The sequence below is a fragment of the Nothoprocta perdicaria genome, unplaced genomic scaffold, assembly GCF_003342845.1.
Source record: "Nothoprocta perdicaria isolate Ctin4 unplaced genomic scaffold, notPer1 scaffold_4, whole genome shotgun sequence".
In the NCBI taxonomy this organism is placed as follows: Eukaryota; Metazoa; Chordata; class Aves; order Tinamiformes; family Tinamidae; genus Nothoprocta; species Nothoprocta perdicaria.
Genome location: NW_020455643.1, coordinates 8,049,049 through 8,069,898, shown reverse-complemented (window position 1 = coordinate 8,069,898; position 20,850 = coordinate 8,049,049). Strand labels below are relative to the sequence as shown.

At 45.2% G+C, this 20,850-nt stretch overlaps 2 long non-coding RNA genes across 3 annotated transcripts; both read right to left on the bottom strand.

Moving 5' to 3' along the window:
* Nucleotides 1-380: 380 nt before the first annotated feature.
* LOC112952498 lies at nt 381-1,546 on the bottom strand. The gene is made up of 2 exons (XR_003250399.1): nt 1,485-1,546; nt 381-453 (listed from the first exon to the last, which is right to left on the bottom strand). It is a non-coding gene; the product is annotated as an uncharacterized LOC112952498 (long non-coding RNA).
* An 11-nt stretch (nt 1,547-1,557) lies between these two features.
* LOC112952499 lies at nt 1,558-19,979 on the bottom strand. Of its 2 annotated transcripts, none has more exons than XR_003250400.1 (2): nt 19,930-19,979; nt 1,558-1,664 (listed from the first exon to the last, which is right to left on the bottom strand). It is a non-coding gene; the product is annotated as an uncharacterized LOC112952499 (long non-coding RNA). The 2 variants fall into 2 exon arrangements; XR_003250401.1 differs by lacking the exon at nt 19,930-19,979 and adding an exon at nt 6,698-6,746.
* Nucleotides 19,980-20,850: the final 871 nt, after the last annotated feature.

Here is a 20,850-nt window from a genome sequence, read left to right as displayed (position 1 = left end):
TGGCCTCAGGAATTATGCAAATACTCAGATGAATCCAGGTCCAAATATGAATTACTTCAGAAGATAGAGAAGCAAGCAGTACAATTCAATCAATTTTATCTCCTTTACCAAGAATGCACAAGTTCTTATAGCTAATATTACAGCATCTACTGCTGCTGCCAGAAGCCAAATGACCTATTCTTTAACAGTCAAGCTCTCCTCATTTTCAAACTGAAGATTAGTCCATTTATGTTGAACAGTGGCGCAGAATGACAATTTCATAATGCATGGATTGAGTGCTATTCCACTCACATGTTACATTACCTTGGCCTTTCCTCCACTGCACTTCCCCTTGCAATCGACTATCACAGTAATAAGGTGGTGCCGCTTCTCATCTCAAATTGTGGACATTATGGGAGGCTGGCAACTCATTAGATGCCTCCTCAGATTAGCCAGTTGCATCTGACCTTGAATCTGAATGTAAAAAAAAAAAAAAAGAGAGAAAAAAGAGAAAAAATACAGCTTATTCATATTAACAAACTGCATTAAAATTGCAACGTGAGCTGGGCACCTCCATAAAAAGACCGAACAAAATGAACTCTCAGCAACATCACTGGTAAGCACCTCCGAGTAGACAATCAGCTCTGCTCAGAATGGATTTCATAACATGAGGGCTGATGGTGAAACTGCTCATGGACATGATTAGTCCTCACTCGTGCAAGGACTCTCACAGGCTTGAGCATTTGCAGGGTCTGACCCCGCAGCTGCATCGCTCACCAACAGCGCAGTGTCAAACACAGGCTCCAGTCTGTCCTGCTTCCAGAAGTATCAGGGAATCTGTAATTTAATGCCTGAGAATGTCATCATGGAAAATGAATGTTTCATAGTAGATAGCATGACTACTCCGCAGACTAATGAAAGCCCTCATTTAGTTGTGATCAGAGCAGCTAGACACAGGAGAAAGTAGAAAGGAATGAATCAACCTGCTACCAAAGACAATTGTTGGCAGATACAATGGCCACAGGATGAGAACTAGCTGAGAAAACATCCCGACTTAGACTGAAAAACTCCAGGGAACACCTGCTAACACAATGGAATGTTTTACTTCTAGGTCACCAACTTCAGCTTGGCCTCAAAGGAGAAGATGACTGAAAGTTAATGCCAGCTGACAGTGGTGTAAAAGCGGCTGGATGGATCTCAGCCTACTTCCTAGCAGACTGGAGGACACGACCCAACTATTTGTGATTAGGGGACATTGTAAAGCTGAAAATTGAGACAGTGATTCAACGATACAGTAAATCCAGCTGTAGGCCTCTTAGGACAAGGAGCTGATGTTATATGCACCAATTCTGCTGATTTCATCTCTCCTGAAATCCTCTGATGAGTGAGCTGTGCACAAACAGGTGCTAAGGCAGACCAGATAGGTTCCCCTTTTCACAGACAGAAGAAAAATCCAGGTTGTGTGTGCCAGCTAACTCAACAAAAATACTGTTATGTGCCCATACCTTACTCGTATCAGAGCAGCCCAGTCTCAAGAGTCTCCAAGCCATAGCCTGCAAACTTCATCTTCCTGGGAGAGAGGAGGTGCAGAGCAGAAACGGGCACATCCGACCGACGCTGGTTCATTGTCACTGGTCACTCCCTGGACAGGAGAAATGGAGATGCTGTCTACACCTCCGTCTGCCCTGTGAAAGGGTGGAGGATGCCAGATGGTTAGCAAGTCACCCAGGACACATAAAGTCACACAGGCATTAAACAGCACAAATAGCGAGGCATTAAATGACACCATCCCTGCTGGCACCACATCCTTGCTCATCAGCACTTCATTCATTTAAACCTTTTAAAGAGAGCAGGGAAATAGGAGATTACAGTGATGTGCTGCTGCCTTTGATAAGCCTGAAAACAGGAGCGATGTTTGTGTTAATCCTGTAGCAATAATATAGAAAAGGCACGATTAACTGCAGTTCCAGGAGCAGCCTAGTGTGATCTATTTTCTCAGTGAATTCCTCCATGGAAAGATGGGTCACAGGGCACACCTCCAAAACGCACTCAGGCGTTTGCATCCACGCTGTGTCTGCGGCCTGTGCTCCAACAGATGGTTGGCCAAAGGACTTCTCCTTTTTTTGTTGTTGTTGAACACACAGGAGCAGAGCAAGCCCTCCTGCCAAGAGTGCAGTGAATGCCTAGCATTCAGTAACAACGGGGTGACCTTGATTAGTGTCTAATGAGTAGAAACCAGTTGCTTTTCAGCACATAATGAGGTAGAGAAGTTCTGCCATGGTCTGCCAGCCTTCCTGATGCTGCTCTGAGGACTGCTGTCAGAGGTGCAATGTGTACAGAGTGCGCCAGGCACCGAGTAGCCCTCGGTCCCTGGGTCCCTCCACACACACGGCACCTCCTGCTCCACTGCAGATTCACTCTTAGAGAAGACTATGCAGTTCTCTTTACACAACCCATTATCCTTTAATCAGCAGTATGAGTGCCAGGGCAGCTCCACCTCTGGGCCTGGTGACAGCAAATGTGCACGTAGCTTTGATTTAGACTCTTTCTTTTCTTTCCTATTTCCTTTAAACATAACGAATGTACTCTGTAATTAGAATTTGGCTGACAGCAATGGGAAGGGACTGAGCAGCCGTAGAGACATGGATCCACCAATATTAAGGGAAAATACCCTCATGGAGCTTTCCCTTTCCAAACTCCTTCTCTGGGAAAGAAGCTGGATTTGGATGGATTACCTGCTGTGAAGACTTGCAAGATCACTGTGGCTTAGAAAGGCACTGTCATCATCAAGGTAGAATGGAGAATGAGAATGGAGAGGGGTTGCCATGGGCGTTGAACATCTTTTAAGCTTTGGGACAAGGAAACATGGGCAGTAATGTCATCACCTGCTTGTAACTGAAAAGGCTGAATGAAACCAGACTGATGAAGGAGAAGGGAAAAGTGGAACCTCCTCTCACTGCATAACAAGAAACGGTGCTGGCGAGAGGCCGCCAGTTCCTCCAACATCCCTATCTGTGCCTGTAACACAGCCACATTTCATTAGAACTGGAGGGAGAACCACACATTCGTGCCATGCTGCACATTAGCAGAGGTCACGGAGGAACAGAAATCATGAACTGGAGGTAGCAGTGGAGAAATAGCACAAAACAAGGAGTTTCTACACTATTTAAGCCCAGGGCACTTGCAGGGCCAAGACTTTCCCAAAGGAGGAATCTCTCCTTTGAAAGAGAGAAAATTCACAGCTAATAAAAATGAGAGTGGAAGTCACAGCTCTGAAAGATAAATGCACAAAGGGTTTGCACTCTGCGTGGAAGGGGGAAGGGTGTTGCAAGCCAGAGGAAAGATTTTGTGGTCTTCAGAGGTTTCCAAGCCCAGAAAGCTACAGCCTGCACTTTTACAAGGCACTCTTTGTTAGGCTTGAGCTCCCTCTCTTCTGTTTCACAATTTACCTGGAGAGGAAAATGTTGAAGAGCTCGCATTAAAAAGGAAGAAAAAATGTAAGAGTATTTTTAATATTTAAAAGAAGATACTATTTTAAAGCTGCATAATCAGTTGGAACTTCCCCCTGGTGTTATGTCCATGTACTAGGTTTCCTTAGAGATCCATTTACATCTGCATAATCATCTGTTTTAATTATATAATGCCATAGGGCGTTTAATAGTATATGGACAAGCAAGGAGACAAGGGGATGCAGGTAGGGCAGAAAACAGAGCTACCACATTTCCATCAGCAAATACGAGTGTTGCTTGCAGTCATGCGCACAGGATGGGGAAGACACAGTCATGTGAACAGCCCAAATTAAGGTCCTTCAGTCCCTTGCGAGGTGGTTTCTCTCTTCTGCCCCAGGGTTCAAACCCTCTAACCCTCCCTGTGACAGATTCACGCAGCTCTTCAATGCAGAACATCCGTCTTTCCCACACTCCCAAAGCCTCTCCCATTTTAGATGCCCTCCCTTCAGAGGAAAACACTCCTAGTCCCAGCCCATGGTCCTGCCATTTCACCAGCCCCTCTGTATCATTTATATCTGGTGACATTATCTATAAAAGCCACATCAAAAACCTTCTGGCATCAGAAAAATCCCAGATCAGTCTTTTCCTTACCCTGATGAGGGCCCAAACTTAGGGATAGGCTGACACCATCTTAGCTTTAGCCCCTCAGGACACTTGGAATTTATCCTAACTAGGAGGCAAAAGATACACAGGGCAGAGCTAAGCAGCTTGGAAAAGTATGTGTGGATTGCTTACAATCCAGAATGATTTAATGCCACCAGGGCGAAAAGATGATCCTGCAAAAGGGTAAAATATATCAAACTGGGAAAACAGTGCTTATATGCTCCATAAAGAAAATACTCTGTGCCATTACCAACAGACAGGCTATGGATAAGCAGTTTCCAAGAGGAAAGCCGCTCTATCTCATTAAGCAGCTGCTTCGCTCCTGCTTTCTTTCCCTCCTCTACTCTTCACCTTTAATCTACAACACCCAGCCACGCTGCACAGCCAGGGACGCAAGGCGACAGGCGCAGGAGGGCCTCCCTGCACAGCTTAGGATAAAAGCAAGAGATCGAAAGGATGGATTGGCTGTGATTCCTCACTGCAACCCGGCAGACACCTCATGCCCATTGCAGACAGGCTAAAAATGTGGGGACTTGGAGATCTGTAGGAATATAAGGCAGAAAAATAACAGGTGAACCTCCGCAGAGGAAAGGAGGAGGAACCAACAGGCCGGGGCTGTGGGAACAGCGCAGGTGGCAGCTGTGGGGCAGGGCTGGGGGCAGCCCCTCCTCACCTGATGATAAGGGGCAGATACAAATCAGTGAGCCCCTTCTCCCCCCGGCTATGTCAGGGAAAGGTATTGGTAGGGAAGCTTAAATCTGCAGTAATAGATCACCATGGAAAGCTTCCAGCAGATCTCCGGGACTGCTTCAGGGCCTAGAGGAAGAGGAGGATTTCAGCCTTTCCTCAGGCTGGCAGGAAACACCAGGACGCTGCAAAGCCACTGCAGCAGGTTTGTGCCACCTCTGAAAGCAGGACAGAGGTCCTAGGTCCTCTCTATTCCTCACTGTTTGAATAAAGCCCTGACTACAGAAAAGGCAGCTTGGTCAGGGGCTTCCTCCTCCTGCCCTCCCTGCTGTGATCACAAGGAGCTCCTGCTCCTGCTCCGATGTGTGGCAGCCTCTCCGATTTGGAGGAGCTCTGATTTACAGCTTGGAGAGAGTCCCCGCTCAGGGAGCACAAAGGTAGGGCTGGCAGGAGCAGCACAGCTGTGTCCCTGCTGCCCCTTTGTTTCGATCACTGAGTGATGAGAAGGGCGAATTCAATCGCATTTGCTATCTGGTAAGGATCAGCTAAGGAACAGAAGGGCAGGGGGGAGTTAATGGCCCCTCACAGCCAGCACAAGCACCCAGAAATTGGTCGACACTCTGGACATCGGGAGAGGGGAAGAGCTCTCAGATACTTCTCCCCTTCCCTCCTTCTGTGGTGGAGAAGGAAATGCAAACACGAAAGGGAGCATTTTTTAGTGTTTCATCTTGCTTTAATCACATGCAAAGGCCTTCATTTAATCTCTAGAGGGCCTGTTACATGCTCTGCAATAAGAGAAATGAAGTTTGCAGTTCCCTATATCTAAGAGAGCAAGCTGCTTGAGGCATGCATCCTGTTGCAAATCCCACTGTAAATTCATGGACAGATCTCCAGCAAGTAACAGGGAGCCAAATCCAAACACACTAACCCAAGGAAAGGCTTGAGCAACTGTTAATCAGATCACTAATTGGTCTTTCCCTTCCTTTCAATGGTTGTCATGTGAAGATACCAACAGCATTTCCCAAATGAGCTTTTTAAGAAACGTTCAGAACATAATCAGGTCTCTTTGAAAAGGGGGCGTTCCATATTCCATCATAAAATTGTAATACTATTGCCTGCCAAATTTAGCAAATGGCGTTAGTAGGGACCCATATTTATCAAATTACCACCTCCAAGAAAAATGCTCATAGGAATTCATTATGTCCAGTCTGCCTAGATCTTCTTCTGCTAATGAGGGCATGCCCCATCCTTTCCAAAACACCACTTCTAAAACAACAGTCCAGTTTTTACATTACAGCCCTGGCTCCCTCGTCCTGACTGAGTAGCTGTCATTTAGATTCCTGCTATCAACTCCAAATTCTCTTTCATCTGGGGTCTGTGTTATGTGATGGCAGCCCAAAGCAGTGACCTATGACTCGCTACATTTCTTATCTCATGACATGTGGAATAACTTACAAATGCAGGTAATTAGTTAAAGATGTTTCATGACAAATTAGACTAATGGAATTGTAATGGTTAAATTAACATCTCGGGGTCAGTTTTAAGGTCCCTTGTTAGGGGCGATAGTTCAAAATGAAAGCTGTGGGACTCTGGGAAGTATCTTGTTTTTTCTATTAAAGTGCTTCTTTTGCCTGTGAAAAGTCAAGGATGTATCTGCCGAGATAGGGCCTGATCCAAGGGAAACAATCTGGCTGGCAGTTTCTGGATAAGTCAGACTCCCCAGTCCTGCTTCCAAACTTGTCCTGGAGGCAAGAAATACAGCGGAGCAGAGCAACAAGAAAGAAGGTTCAAAGCATACAGCTTTGCACTGCCTTTCAAGTGAAAATCTCATCCCCTATCTTTTCTCAGTGAGGAAGTTAATTTCTCAAAATCAAAACGTCCAACATCATAAATTAAACAGTTAAATCACATCTTATTACCTGAGTCCTTTCTCCAGGAGCAGCCTGAGGGGCTCTCCCTGTAGGGTCTCCTCACAACAGAGCAGTTTGACTCCCACACAGTGCTAGGATAAAACGGGGAAGGAAAAGACAGCAAAATGGAAAACATAATTTTACAATTTTGTCAATCTCTGGTGTGCCCATGCCTTCAACATTGAGTGTAATTCCAGTCACATCAACTCAAAAAGACGTAGTAGAGCTCGGAGAAGCAAAGATAGCAGCTCGCTAAGGCTAGGAGAACATCAAAGAGGGTGATTGGAGGGTACTGAACAGCTTCTATAAATGAAGAGACCTCACAGATAAGGACTATTCACTTATGAAAGAGACAACTGAACTGGGAGGTAATTGAGGTATTCAACGTGGAGTGAGATGGAGAAAATAAACAGGGAATATTTGCTCTTTATAACATTCTGTGAAATTATCAGATAGCATATCTAAAAAAGAAGAGCACTTGTCACACAATGTGTAGCTGAATATGGAAGTCACTGATGTAGAGGGATAGATGGTTTGAACAGTTTAAATAGATTTGTGGGGATCCATCAACGGGGTTATTAACGGAGCAGCTCAGACACTACCTGGAGGTCAGGAAGTGCCCCTGTGCAAAATGCCAGAAGCTGGAAGGGCAGATTAGATAAAGGACTCCTGCCTTTATGCTCCTTTGTTATCCTTCCACTATTTGCACTCCCAAAGACAGGGCCTCAGGTTAGATACAGTTTCCTTCTGGCTCAGCAGAGCCACTTTTATCACTTGATCTCGCATCTCTCCGTAGTACAAAGGAGATAACAAATTAATCAGTGATCAGGTTAAGTCCATTTCCCTTCAAAGGCAGCTCCGACCGGATGGCCACCTAAAGGAACAGCTTGCATTTCAGAGACACGGAGCATCCCTGTGTACCTGTACACATATATATGCATATATACATATACTTCTATGTACACATACATACATGTGCCTGGGAATGCGATGATATCCCCAATCAGGCATCTTCCATTTCTAACCTCCAGCACATAACCTTTGAGCTTCCCCTTTCCAACATAAACACAGCGCTGGGTGTACATTTAGACAGACAAGCCGTGCTGAAGGAAGCCACACTACTCCTTGCCTAAGCAGAGGAGACAGCAGATGACACGGGACAGCTGTTGGCTACACTGCTGGAGTCCCAGTCCTTGGAGATGATGTTGTGCTGAAAGCACGGGGCAAAGACCTCCACAGAGCAGAAGTAACGCGGGTTTCTGGGTCCAAATGCCATTCCAGAGTTACTCCAGACTTGTCTGGCCATGACAGCCCCCTCCACTGATGTTTGCCTCTTGAAAGTGGGATTAGTCCATTTAATTCACATTAAAAAAAAAAAAAAAAAAAAAAAGGCATTAATCACCAGTTCAAGCAAAGAGCCGCAGTAAAAAGCAAAAATTTCTCACCTTGACTGCAGCTGCTCTGGACTAGTACTTCTGCTTGGCCTTCTGCCTCTTAGCAAACACTGTCCCCCACTGTCCCCATGGGGATACAGGGCTGCACGGGAGGAAGGAGAGGGCTGTGGCTCATGGCCCTGCCACAGTGTCCTCTTCCACCCCTGTGACACCAGCGCCTTGGGACCCTGGACCTCGCTGAGTGCCAACTCAAACAGGCCTCTCACAGTCTTCTCTTCATCTTAAGTTATCTGTATACTTAAGAACAAACCTCCCCTTCGGATATTTCATGTTACTTCATGATACTCCGTGCTTAAAAAGAACACGTAAATCCCCAGATGAACATCAAAGGAAAATGATTACTGTTTACTACAGTTTTGACACTCTTTTCATGACAAAAGCAGCAAGAATGGAGAATTTAGGTATTTAATATGGATGTAAGATGGCGATTGCAAGATGACAGGAAGAACAAGCTGTGACAAACAAACATCCACTGAGCGCTTTGACTTTCTGTGTCTTTCATGTTCCTAATTCCTGGCACTTGCCACTCATGCCTTTTGCACAGATGTACCAACAACAGATGCAAATGCAACAATTTGCTCCCACAGACAAAGGCAGGATTTACAAGCCCTGTTAATAGAACACGCAGACGTTGTGACATTGTTTACCCCTGTAAACATACACACACAGCATCTTTTTATATCATTTCATGTATATGAAATGGTAACAAGCAGCAAACATAAAAACACAAAGTGAGAACCTCATGTTTTTATTACACGACAGGTTTTGTTCTTTATGTGAGAGCTTTTAGCACTAACAGCTACAGGAGTATACACAGAAACCACTCTGGGTTTGGAGAGGACTAATACAGTTCTGCTGGTTTCTATTACAGAGATAAGAGTATTTGGACCCTGAACATGAGAGAGAAATAGCTGAATAATGATTTATCTTTTTCATAAGAAAGAGCAAATACCTTCCATTAGTGGACAGTAAGAGCTGTTGCTCTGTAGAGCATTTATGTGTCAGTTTGAAATGTCTGTAGGTAAAAACCATATTTTAATCTCAAGTGTCCTCACTGCATAGTGACATATTTACACTGTGCTTTTCAAATATATTTGTAAACCTCATACCTGACAATTTTTGTTTCACTGGTACACAGAGGTGACATAAGTATGATGTTATCAAATAAATGTGCTTTGTGCTATACCACCCTGAGAAATTAAGCAAGACAAGGTTTACTGATAATTGTGGCATCTTTTAAAAGACTAATTAAGGTCAACGGAGGTTCGGTCTGATGAAAGAGACGGTCTCTCCTTGAAAATCTTGTCTCAATTCTCACAGATGCAGTAAAACCCATTTATGGAGAGTATTTAACTGACCTATCTCCATTTTACTTCCAAACACTCAATAACATGGAATATTTTAATCTCTCACCCATGAATGTCCTCACAGTCACCTGCGAGCAGATGATTTGTGGGCATCTGAGGGCAGGGAAATGTTCTTAGTTTTATCTGAGGTAGAGGAATGCTGACGTGGACAACCACTGGGCACTCAGTCACACAGGACATCCAAAACAAAACCAGGAAATGAATCCAGATTTCCTAGGCACTACTTCTGTGTGTAAGGCACGAGATCCCTTTGTCATTACGCAGCCATCCTTTCTCAGAAACCACTGCAAAGATAAGTTATGAAAGGCTGAAACAACTCTCGCATGACAGCATCAGTTATGACAGCAGCCACTTTAATAAAACAAAAGTACAGAGATAACAGTATTTTCCAGGGCTTGAAAATAAGGGTATAGGTTCCTCCTACTTCACTGCCTAAGAAAGGGGTGCACTTGATAGTCACTATGAGTGTGATACACCAGCAGAACCTCAGTCTGCCCCTTTTTGGCTCCATCTTCTCTCAGATGAATCCTGCAACTTCCCTTTTCTGGAGAATTTCTATCACAGGCTCTACTTACAAAGTGAACTTAGATATGGGAAACACACAGAATATCCTGGGTGGAGCCCTCAGGAAGGACGAGTTCTTTGGGGAACTCCTAAAAATGACAAGCAGGTGATTAGAAGGTGAATGCAGTAGTAGGGGTGGCAGAACAAGCTTTAGTGAGACTAATTACACCCTTAAAACGAGTCGGTTGGAGAGTCTTCAGAGTCTTTCCTGGAGAGCAAAAGAAGAGCCACCTTTCCCTCCTCTCTCCCTATCCTTGCTACAGCTGCAGTAATGTAAGAGCAGGAGCTGGCTTCATGGAACTGGGATTTAGTCCCCAAAATGGGAGCACTCAAGGCCCAGCAGGGAGGCTCCCCAGTACCTGCAGACCCTCTTGGCTTTCCTTCTGAGAGCGATAGCTGAAAGATGCTGGATCCCATGACCCTCCCTAAACACTCAGCCCCCTCTTAGCCGAGATCACACAGCGCCTTTTACTGAAGCAATGTAAACATTTACCAAGAGAAGACAGGGAAATATGATCTGACACACCAAGATTAAGCTGTATGGGTTTTTTCACAGGAAGCCAAGTTCTTTAGCTGTCAGATAGAAGTCACAGAGTGATGTCTATTGTTTCTTAAAGAGTAATTACTCCTGATTGCTTCCGAGCACACTAATTTGTCTTGATACAGAACGACAGCATAGCCCAAAGTGGTGGATAACTGCATTACTTCACCTGCGTGCAGGTTTTTGGGGGGCTCACAAGTACGGCCTCGCTGGCCTGAGCAGCACACCTGTGTTGTAGGACACTGCACGTGTTGTGGGCAGAGCTGCAGCTGCAAAACCCGCCGGTGATGGGCAGGCCCTGGGCTCCGTGCTCCAGCAGGAGCTCAGGGACACGGGCTGGTGTGGCCACACGCGGGCTCTGCAGCCAGCAGCACCCTTATAGAAACACAAAGGAGCCCCCAAAAAGCCCGTTTTTCAAAAGGAACAACGAAACTGAATGGGTGGGTGCAGAGTGAAATGACTGCAATAGCCAATTTTCCACTCTGCTCTTTTTCCCTTATATTCTCACAAACACAATACATATATTATTAATACCTGAGTCCCACCAGGCACCTCCAAGAAGTCTTTCACTAATTTGATCCAAGGAAAGTGGTAGCACTAAGTGGAACACTGATCTTCCCTTTATTTGCAGCAGTTCAAGAGAGGCAAGAATAGACAGGCAGAAAAATCCTGCCATTTCACAAACTTATTAGGAATTTTGGAACATACCCTGGAGGCTGATCTATATCCTATTTCTCACGGATGATTTTGTTACTGCACAATTTTACATGCTTGTCACAGGGCAAGAGGAACCTCTGGTTTAATCTAAGAATGCTGCTCTGTCAATGTCTTGCATCTGTGTTGCAGTCAGAATCTGAAATCTCAGTATCTGAGAGCTGAACAAAACGCTCAGCTTGGGTCACTCAGCATGTTTTGTTGTCATTATTTTTAAACATTTCTTTTTTTCTGTTTTCATGTTTTTCATTTAAATTTTCTGATCTCCATTTCCTAAAGCTTCAAAGTATAACGTTGCCTCAACTGAAATAAAATTATGAAGATTTTTGGCTCACAAATGTCAAAACATCCTGTCATGCACATTCTGAAAAAGCAGTTCCACGCTTTGGTTGCACTGGGAGAGCAGAGAAAAAGGATCCTGCTTTATGAATGGTTTCAGTTTTGACAAATTAGGACTTTTCTGAGGGAAGAAAAGGAAAAAAGAATTCATCAAAGAATCCCTGACTGCTCCTAGGCAAAAGTTCACCTCAAATATCATCTAATGATACTGTCTATTTGCTGCAAAGAACATTTTTAAAGTGTTCAGTTAGAAGCTGACTAGAAGTTGTAAGACAAATTCAGGGAGCTCTAGTGAGGGGTCACAGAGCTGCCCACCATGTCCCTGAATTTCATCTGTATTCCAGAAATCCGGAAGGCAGAGAATAAGTCGAGCATCCCCCGTTCTTCACGCCCTCCTTTGCTTGGACAGTGAAGGAGTCTCGGTATTTACTGCAGATTCACTGCAACATAACAAGCCTCACTCCACATTAGCTCTTCAATGGGGGTTTGTGCCTGTCCCAGGGCTCTGTGTCCCTTCACAGACGCTGCAGTAAGAGACAAAAGTTCATTAGGAAATGCAAGGGCATCTCATATATCTCTGGGCATCACCATAGTTTACACCAAAGCATCCGAGAGCTAAACAGAGCACTGCAGAGCAGTACTAGGGCAGCCAAACCATGACCTTTCCCTAGTGGCAAGTTGACCCCAGTAAATAACTGCTCACTTAAACAAGACCTGCAAAGATTTTACACAGCTGATGGGAGAAAACAAATGCCACGCGGATCAGGGACTAGTCACAGCCACAGTCCTCTCTCACACATCCAGAGCTCCTACTCCTTGCTGCAGCTCCCGCTCTGAAGACCTCAGCTGAAACAGGTTGATGTCTAAAGGCCCTGCACGCAGCCGGCCCTCTGCCATCCACCAGCAGGTCGCAGCGGGGCACCCTGCTCCGTGCAGGCCCCAAATGTTGCTGCCCTGCACCCCATGAGCACCCAGAGGGCAGGGAAGCAGAGAAAAGAACTTGGGCAAAGAGATCTTCCAAAACACTATCATCTCAAACACAAGGATACGCTGAGTGCCATCAAAGCAAATCTTAATTACTGCCCAAACAAGCACCTGGCCAGTACAGAGCAGCCCCTGCATGGCACGACAAAGTCAAAGAGCATTTCAGAAGGATTTCTGTTATTTACTCTGAAAATTTTGCAAAGAAGGCAGGCTCATAGAACCTATTTGGGAGCATAAAATGAAATTGAGGTATAATTTTAAGTAAGAATCTCATTTCACCTATTACCAGAATTTGCAATTTAATTTTCCACTGGACATTAATTTAAAGAGTTTGTTGAATTTAAAAACAATAAGAACAAATTGTCCAATGCAACCAAATGTTAAAAAAATCTTTTGAAAATAAAACTAGAGGAAAAAAAGTATTACAAATATATGTGTATTTCTTCAGGAAAACAATCTTTCCAGATCTGAATTATGCATAGTGAAATGAAAGAACATAATAAATGCCTCTGCTCTTTTGTGTGGGCTTCATGATAAAACGAGCTGATAAATAGGCCAAGATAAAAGAACAATGGGAAGCAATGTTTCGGAAGTCTTGTTCTGTGCTGCTGAAGTAATAAAGTAATAAATCAGCATTAGCATAAACATATGTATTCCCCTTCTCCAAAAGAATTAATTGTTTCATGTTATCAATAAAAATGTATCACAACCGATGGCAATTTCCCTTTTTAAATCAACCCTAAGGTCTTTCTATTGATTTTACCCGAGTTCTGGAGAATGGTTGAGACCAATAAGTTTGTTTTATTATCTATCTCTGGAAAGTACCTTTCAATAAGATCTGTGACACTAGTTGCCATTATTAAGTGTTTCCAAATACAGTCATACTGTAAAAGTTATTTACCGGCTTCTTACGCCGCAGTTTATCACAACCTTCATTATTCCCTATAGGAGCTGATCTAAATCACCCAGCTGACAGCTCAAGCGATCCAGTTCCTCGACTACCGGTGCTTCTAAAATAATCAAAGCCCAAACCACTTTCTACAGAGCTTCCATTTAATCAGTGCTGACATGTACCTTAGATTGCACTTTAGAAGGTGCCAGGAGCACCTCAGGGGCTCTGGGGCTTAGCACCAGGAAGACAGACCATTATTTTGTTAGCAGGTCACTGCAGGGAACCCAACGGTTCACCTGAAAAATCATGGACCTGCTTTACCTACCAAATCAGCCTGCAATTTGCAATTTTGCCCCAAGTACCCAGGAGGAGGGGATGCTGTTACTTGGTCTCGCTACAAGTGAGCAACAGGAGCAAAAATCCCTGCGGGACCATCCAGGACCTGGTACCACCTCTAAGCCCTGGCCTGCATCACGCCTCCCTTGGTACAAATGCATCGGTTAGAGGGCAGATCTTCTTCTTCTGACAAAAGCAGCATCAGCAGAAACTGCATTTTTCTTCCAGACGTAGGTTTTTCAGTATGTGGGGAACTAGTCTGAAGTATATTGGCAAAAGATCACTATTATTCTGCCAATATAAGCCGTGTCTCCACTAGGGAGCTGTGTCCCTAATGCTCAATCCGTCAACAAGCCCTGTAGTTAGATTGACATATTTACAAAAAAACTCCTTTGATTTCCACGGCGCTAGCATGGATTTACCCTGATAAAAGCATGAAATAGATACTGGCCCTCTGTTCATTCTTTGGCACTTGAAAGGTATTCTGAACAACCGCAAGAGTCAGTGCTCTAATAGTAACCCATAAAAACAGACAGAAAATATAAACACATCTGTCCCTGTGTCCCATAAAAATTAACAGCATTGCACTGAAGAAATAATTTCTAAAAGTTTCAGGCAGAAATCTTTTGTTTAAATAATTTTTCATCAAAAAGCGACGTTTTCCCACCAGCAGACACAACTTCAAGCAACGGGATTTTGTCAAGAATCCAATTTTCCGCTGAGCCGCGTGACTGCCTGTCCCTTCCCAATAATAACCCTGGCGGCCACCGCCCGTGCTCTGCGGCTGAAGCCACGAGGCTCGAGGATACCAAGTTTAGCAGCAGAACAACAGGAGCGGGCAGCACCGCCCCGGACACCAGGCTAATACATGAGTTGTGATCCCGCTGCAGCACGGCTCCTCGCGGGAGCGCTGCAGCTGCCACGGAGCACGGCGGGCTGCTTTTCAACACCTTCACACTTGCTGCTTTCACTCAGAAAACTGTTCAGAGGGAACAGCATCAGCAGGATGATTTTTAATGCCGGTTTTATGACTTTGTGTCTGACAAAAAGAGAAGGGCTGATGGAAGGAGGCTTGCTGTTTGCAGGGGTATTGAGGGTCTGGAGTCCCACCTACATCACAGGGAGCTTTACTTGACTAGGGGGTTGCAAATATGGGAAATGCAGTGATTTGAGAATCTGTGTACGAGCTAGACATTCATGCTGACACTGAGAAGTCGTCACTGTGTCAATTGCTATATCGTGGAACACCTCACACCTACAAACAGCTGCAAACCTTCGTAAGAGAAGCTCCAACATGCACCTAGCAGAACGGAACCCTATAAGGTGTATGTCTCACGACTGCACTTTGACTGCATAGTTGATGCTGGAAGGCAGTAGGATGGAGCAGGAAAAGTCACTTCTTCCAGCTCTTGTACAGAGGACTGGTGTTTGTAGGAGGAAAAATTGTAAGAAATAAACTCAACTTGAGATAAATCAGTATTTGGGAGATAGAATCAAATCACACAAGCAACTTCTAGCAGGAGAAGGGATGCTTTCCCAACAGGCACAGTCTGGTTCAGCTGAGGTACCAGCCAAAGACGACCATTTTAGGGCTCAAAGGTCATGAAACTGAACATTCAGCAGACTTGACTTAACGCAAAGTCTTCCAAAACTATGCACCAGAAAGACTGGGAAAGGATATGGTGAGTACCATGTAGTTGTGAATGAATGTGGCTGCTGCTGGTGGGGCAGCTGAAATCATATATGGACAAAAATGACACAGCTCACAAGGCTTGGCAGCTCTTGTGTTTTCCTCTGTAATTTGAAGACACTAGTGAGATTTGTTTGAAAACCATCAGATCATTTTCAGGATTTAACCAGTTTCTCTGCCATAGCAGCTTCCTTAGTTACTTCCTAAAATAATTCAGATTTACACAGCCTTGCTTTGCCTGTTGGTAACATCAATCAGCTGAGGGCCCTGCCTCTCCGGAGCAGCCTGGAGTCCAGCCCAGCTCTCACTGAAACCAGCGGGTGCTTCTGCACAGGGAGCTGGGATGAGGTGAAGGAGAGGCTGGAGAAAGATCACTTGATGGTTTTGCTCTTGAAAAACTATCATCAGAGGGACATAATCTCAGTTTTATGGTGTAATTTAGAAAGTGTTCCACGGTGGTGCCTAAAGGTAGGTGTCTGGGGCAACTAGCTTTCCTGCAGTAAAATTACATGCAGTTAAAGAGCCAAGCACTGAGGGGCAGATATTCAGAGGTGGCCAGCTGCCATCATTCCCCCGGACACGTGTGGAGTTTTACAGATAGAAGTGAGGAAGGATTTTCCACAAGAGAACTTGCTGACAACAAATCAGCCCCACACAGTGCGGTGCCTTGCTTGATGCTGCCCCCACGGCAGAGGGATCCTATTGAGGTGCTTCTCACAGTGGCACTGGAGGAAGAAAACAAACAAAAACCAACTTCACAGCAGTTCTGGCACAAGGAAAGATCCAGTCAACTGTCAGTGTGCACTTCAATGCAAAACCCTGACCAGGAGGAAAATGACTCATGCAAAGTCTGGAGCAAGACATGGTATAACACTTTCATATGGCCCCAGACACAATTATAATTCCTCCCGTCAGCTCTTCCCGCTGACACCAGCTTTCACATTGGTTTGGCCCTAATAATTAGAAAAGTTCTTAGAACTCAACCAGAGTATCATTGTTCCCATGGAAAACACCCCACTGCTCCTGTGATGGGAAATAGCTTTTTTCCTCTTTCCTTTTGAAAATTTTATTGCTGATCTGGCTAGGCCGGGCTCCAAGTCTAAGCTAGGTTTCAGTGTGCTTTTGCAGTGCTGGCTTCACATCGGCATCTCCCACTGCTTCTGAAATCAACTTGGGAAAATGAGCCTCCGTAGGAAGTGGAGAGAAATGTGTCAGGAAAGCAGAGGAGCACGACGGGCTCCAACCCGGAACAGGGGGGCAAGGCTCCTCTCGCTGCCCTCCCTGTGCCAGGCCCTGGCCCTTGGCAGCATCCTGCTGCGGAAGGAGGAATCCTGGTGCCACAGCAAAGCCCTGTGGGAAGACGGTGGGCCACGGAGAGAGCCATGGAGAAGGGAAAAGAGAGCAGTTAATTAATGTTATTTGAGAGAGCGTGAGCTGCTCTGCGCAGCAAGCAGGGGAGTGATGAGAGAGGCAGCAGCAGCTACCAGATATCTGGCAACACTGCTCCAAAGGAGAAGGGAAGGAGGGAGGCCTTCAAGCTCCATAGTGGATGGTCACCATGTGCAGGACCTTACTGGGAGATCATCCTGCAATCTCAGCCAGGCCTGGGGGCTACTGGGGCCAGACTGCTCAGCGAACCCCCATCTTCTACCCTCTCGCCGCCATCACCCCTTCTCCTCTTGCGGATTTCAGTCCTGACAGGGCCCATCACACGGCAGCTGCTCAGGCACCATCAGCAGCTAAGATGCCATGTGGAAAGCTGGCAGGTAGAGCTGGCCCTGCAACCACGTCCTGCGCGGGGAATCATGAGCAGCTCCATGCAAAGCTGCTGCAGTCAAATGCATTGGTCTCAGGCAAGGACAAGGGGCCATCCCTGCAGGAACTCCGTGTCAGAAGCTTGTGTGAGCTTCCAGCAGGCAGCTAATGACAATGTCACTTAACTGTCCCATTTACTTTTGCATGACGTTACAGGGATTTGGAGGCTGGAGCTCCCAGCTTTAAGATGGTAATAACCTTTTCTCAGCTTAAAATAAAAAAACTGTAAACCCAGTAGAGGATACGGTTAAGTAGTAAACCAGCTTAAACTGCAGTCTGTTTAATTTGCTTTTCCCACCATCCATCATAGCCTCTTGGGAGAGCTGAAAGCATCTCAAAATAATTTGATGAGTGAGAATTTGCTTGGAGGGCACCTGCCCAGGAACAGTTTTAACTGCTGGGCTACAGCAGTATTACAAAACCACTCACGTTATACGCTGATCCTCAGCTGTCACCACAGAAAAATTGTTAACTTTCATTTTAGGAGCTCAATTGTAGATATTTTTTAGCCAGATAAGCAGCACTCTCCTACCTCAACTATTCTAAGAATTAAATCATATTACAGATTATTTCTATCTGCATATATGCAAGGCTGCTCTACAAGGCCAGGGTGGTATAAGGAGGCATATCAGCCAAGCTGGGGAGCTGCTCAGCCCATTTCATACTCCCTGAGCACGGATGTACATGGCTGTGGAAAGCACGTGATGACAGTACCAGAGTACAGCAGGAGTTTATTTCTAGTGTTGAAAACAACATCACCTCAGCAGCCTCCTTCTGGTGTGGTTACATACTTTTATTTTCTTCAACACTGAAATCACCCCTGACTGTTCTTCCCTATCTCTGCACTGCAGTTTTCTGCCAACAGAGATGACCGCCTGAGGGACTGTGCTCTGTCACGGGAGCGATGCAGGGATGGGAACTCTCCAAGCTGACAAACATTTCACATTGCAGGGCTAAGGCTTCAGACTCAGGAGACATTAACACAGCCTTGCTTTATACGCCCACCTTCAGCAGGAGAAAAAGGTGTTCTTACCTTGGGCTAACAATTGGAAGGGGACATGTCCTTCCTGCTGTTCTCACCACCATGCAGGCTGCTCTACCAACCATTTCGCATAACTACACTGGCATTTTAGCAGCTTAAGTGGCATATTACAACCACGTTTTTTCATATAGTATATGTACAGTCCCAAGAAGGGAAGTGTGCCTACAAGCTGCTTGCAGTACAAGAGCCTAACTAACACGTTTTTAAACTTAGCTTATGCTAAGCTTGCTTGACATCATGTTAGAAACTAGGGGTTCTAAAATGGCACAGTGCTTAGCAGGGACAGTGGCAAAAACCCTTCAGTAGTAGCACTGTTAGAAATACAGTGCAACTAACATCACCATGGCCGAAAATAAAGTGTCAGTGCAGCTAAGGAGCCAGGACTGCTCTTGCTTACTCCACAACTACTTGTGCGGGTTTCTCTGAAGTGGATTGTAGTTGTATTCGAATACATGCGAAGAATCCACTCATGCCAACCTTACACATCCACACAAAGTCAAAACGAGTTTCAAAGGACACGGAGAGAGCAGTTTTTATCCCTCCATGTGGACAGCTGAATTGTTTGATGCATTATTCCCTTGGAACTGTGTACTTGTTCTGATGAGGGCTGAGAAGGTGGATTTCTTGCTGGGCTACTTAACATAGCAATACTTCTGATAGTGAGTCATCAGAATAAACAAGATTCTTTAAAGTGAAGTAGAGTTTCCCATTGTGAACACGAATTTGGCTTTTCATTTACTCAAGACTTCAGAAAGAAAAAGGGGGGGGGGGGGGGGGGGGAAGCCTAAATCTTTTGAAGTGCAGAAGTAGCACCAGGGGCTTGTAACTCAGCAAGAAGGGGATCAAATCACTTTACAATTAACTCTCACAGTCCTCCTGCTGTGAAGATGATTGTGCCTCCATGCAGAAACTGAGGCATAGACAGCTGATGTGCTCAAGACTACATAGTGGGCCAGGAGCTAAATTAGGAACAGAATGCAGGAGTCCCAGCCCACAATCACGGGTGTCAGTGAGGCTGAGGAGCTAGCTCAGGGCTGCTGGACACATGAGCTTCTGCAGGTAGGTGAATGCTTGGTGTCTCCAGCTACCTGTCACAGCCCCTTCATCAGATCTGCAGGCAGACAGGACACACAGCCCCTTAAGAGCTGCTCATTTAAGCATCCCCAGTCCCTTATCAATCAAAACAAGCCAGGTTTATTTAAGATAGCTTAAGTAATAGCTCTTTGCTAACCCAGAGGATTTGGGCAGAGGCATCTTAAGGGCCCTCTTCTGAACATCTCTGCAAACAATCTGAGCATGTGATAGCATCTGGCAAGGAGACAGCAACAAACAGCTACGGGGGGCAAGGAGGGGAGAAGAGGCTCTGGGATGATAGCTCCTTTTTCACTGGCACAACTGGATCCACAGATGGGTATCTGATCCCAGCTTATCACAATACTTGACCTGAATCGCCCAGACAAGAAAGGTTCCACAGAGGAAACAAAGGGATTTTTGACCACTTACCCCAGAATGTCTCCTGCGGCCCTCACACCAGGTCAAAATCTTAGCACACTGAAAAGAGAAAACACAGTCAGGTGAGTATTTCTTTTGAGAGGGGAAAATATCCAGGGAAATTCTTTTGAGAGGGAAAAATATATGTTGCTTTGAGTTTCACTTCAAGCAAAACTCGGCAAACCGCTCACACACCACAGTTAGTACACAGATTTTCACTCAGTTCTAAATTTATATAAACCTCTGTGCTTTTCCCGTATAGACAAAGCCTTAATGGTCCTCTGGCTATCATGTATTTTGCAACAAATGATGCTGTCTTCCCGCACACAAGCGGCACTGATATACAAATACACACACAGCCGCAGCTTTGATTTTCACTGTTCTGTAGCAGAAGTATAGATCAATTAGTATCAACTTAAAGAGCAAAACAAAAAAAAAAAAACGGATGTAAAACATATTAGAAGTGTTTGCTTCCTAATGCTGGTACTAATCAAGAACAACTGAGTGGAAAACTGCACAATTTGTGCACAGAGCCAGTGTTTTTTGTCAGTATCCAAAGAAAGGATGCAGTCCTGCCGACGAGGTGTCCGTGAGGCTTTATCCAAGGGCGCAGTTTTAGTAAATGTAAACTTTAGTTAGTGACCCCCAGGCCTGCTGCTGAGAAAGCTGGTTAACCAAGGCGAGGAATCTGTGAGTTCTCCAGGGGCTGGACACGTTGCTACAAAGCAGAGAGGTTATGAAGCTCAGCTACTAAAGTGCTCCACGTCTGGTTTGTCCTTGGATGATCATGCAGATTAACACAAGAGTTTTCTTTCTGGGTCAGCAGGTGCTCATTTTCTGGGCTGCTTTTGAAAGACTAGAAGGTGAAAGCATCACACAGGCCTTGTAAAGGCTTGGAGAGCTGCAGCAATTAGAGCTGCTTTTCCTTATGGC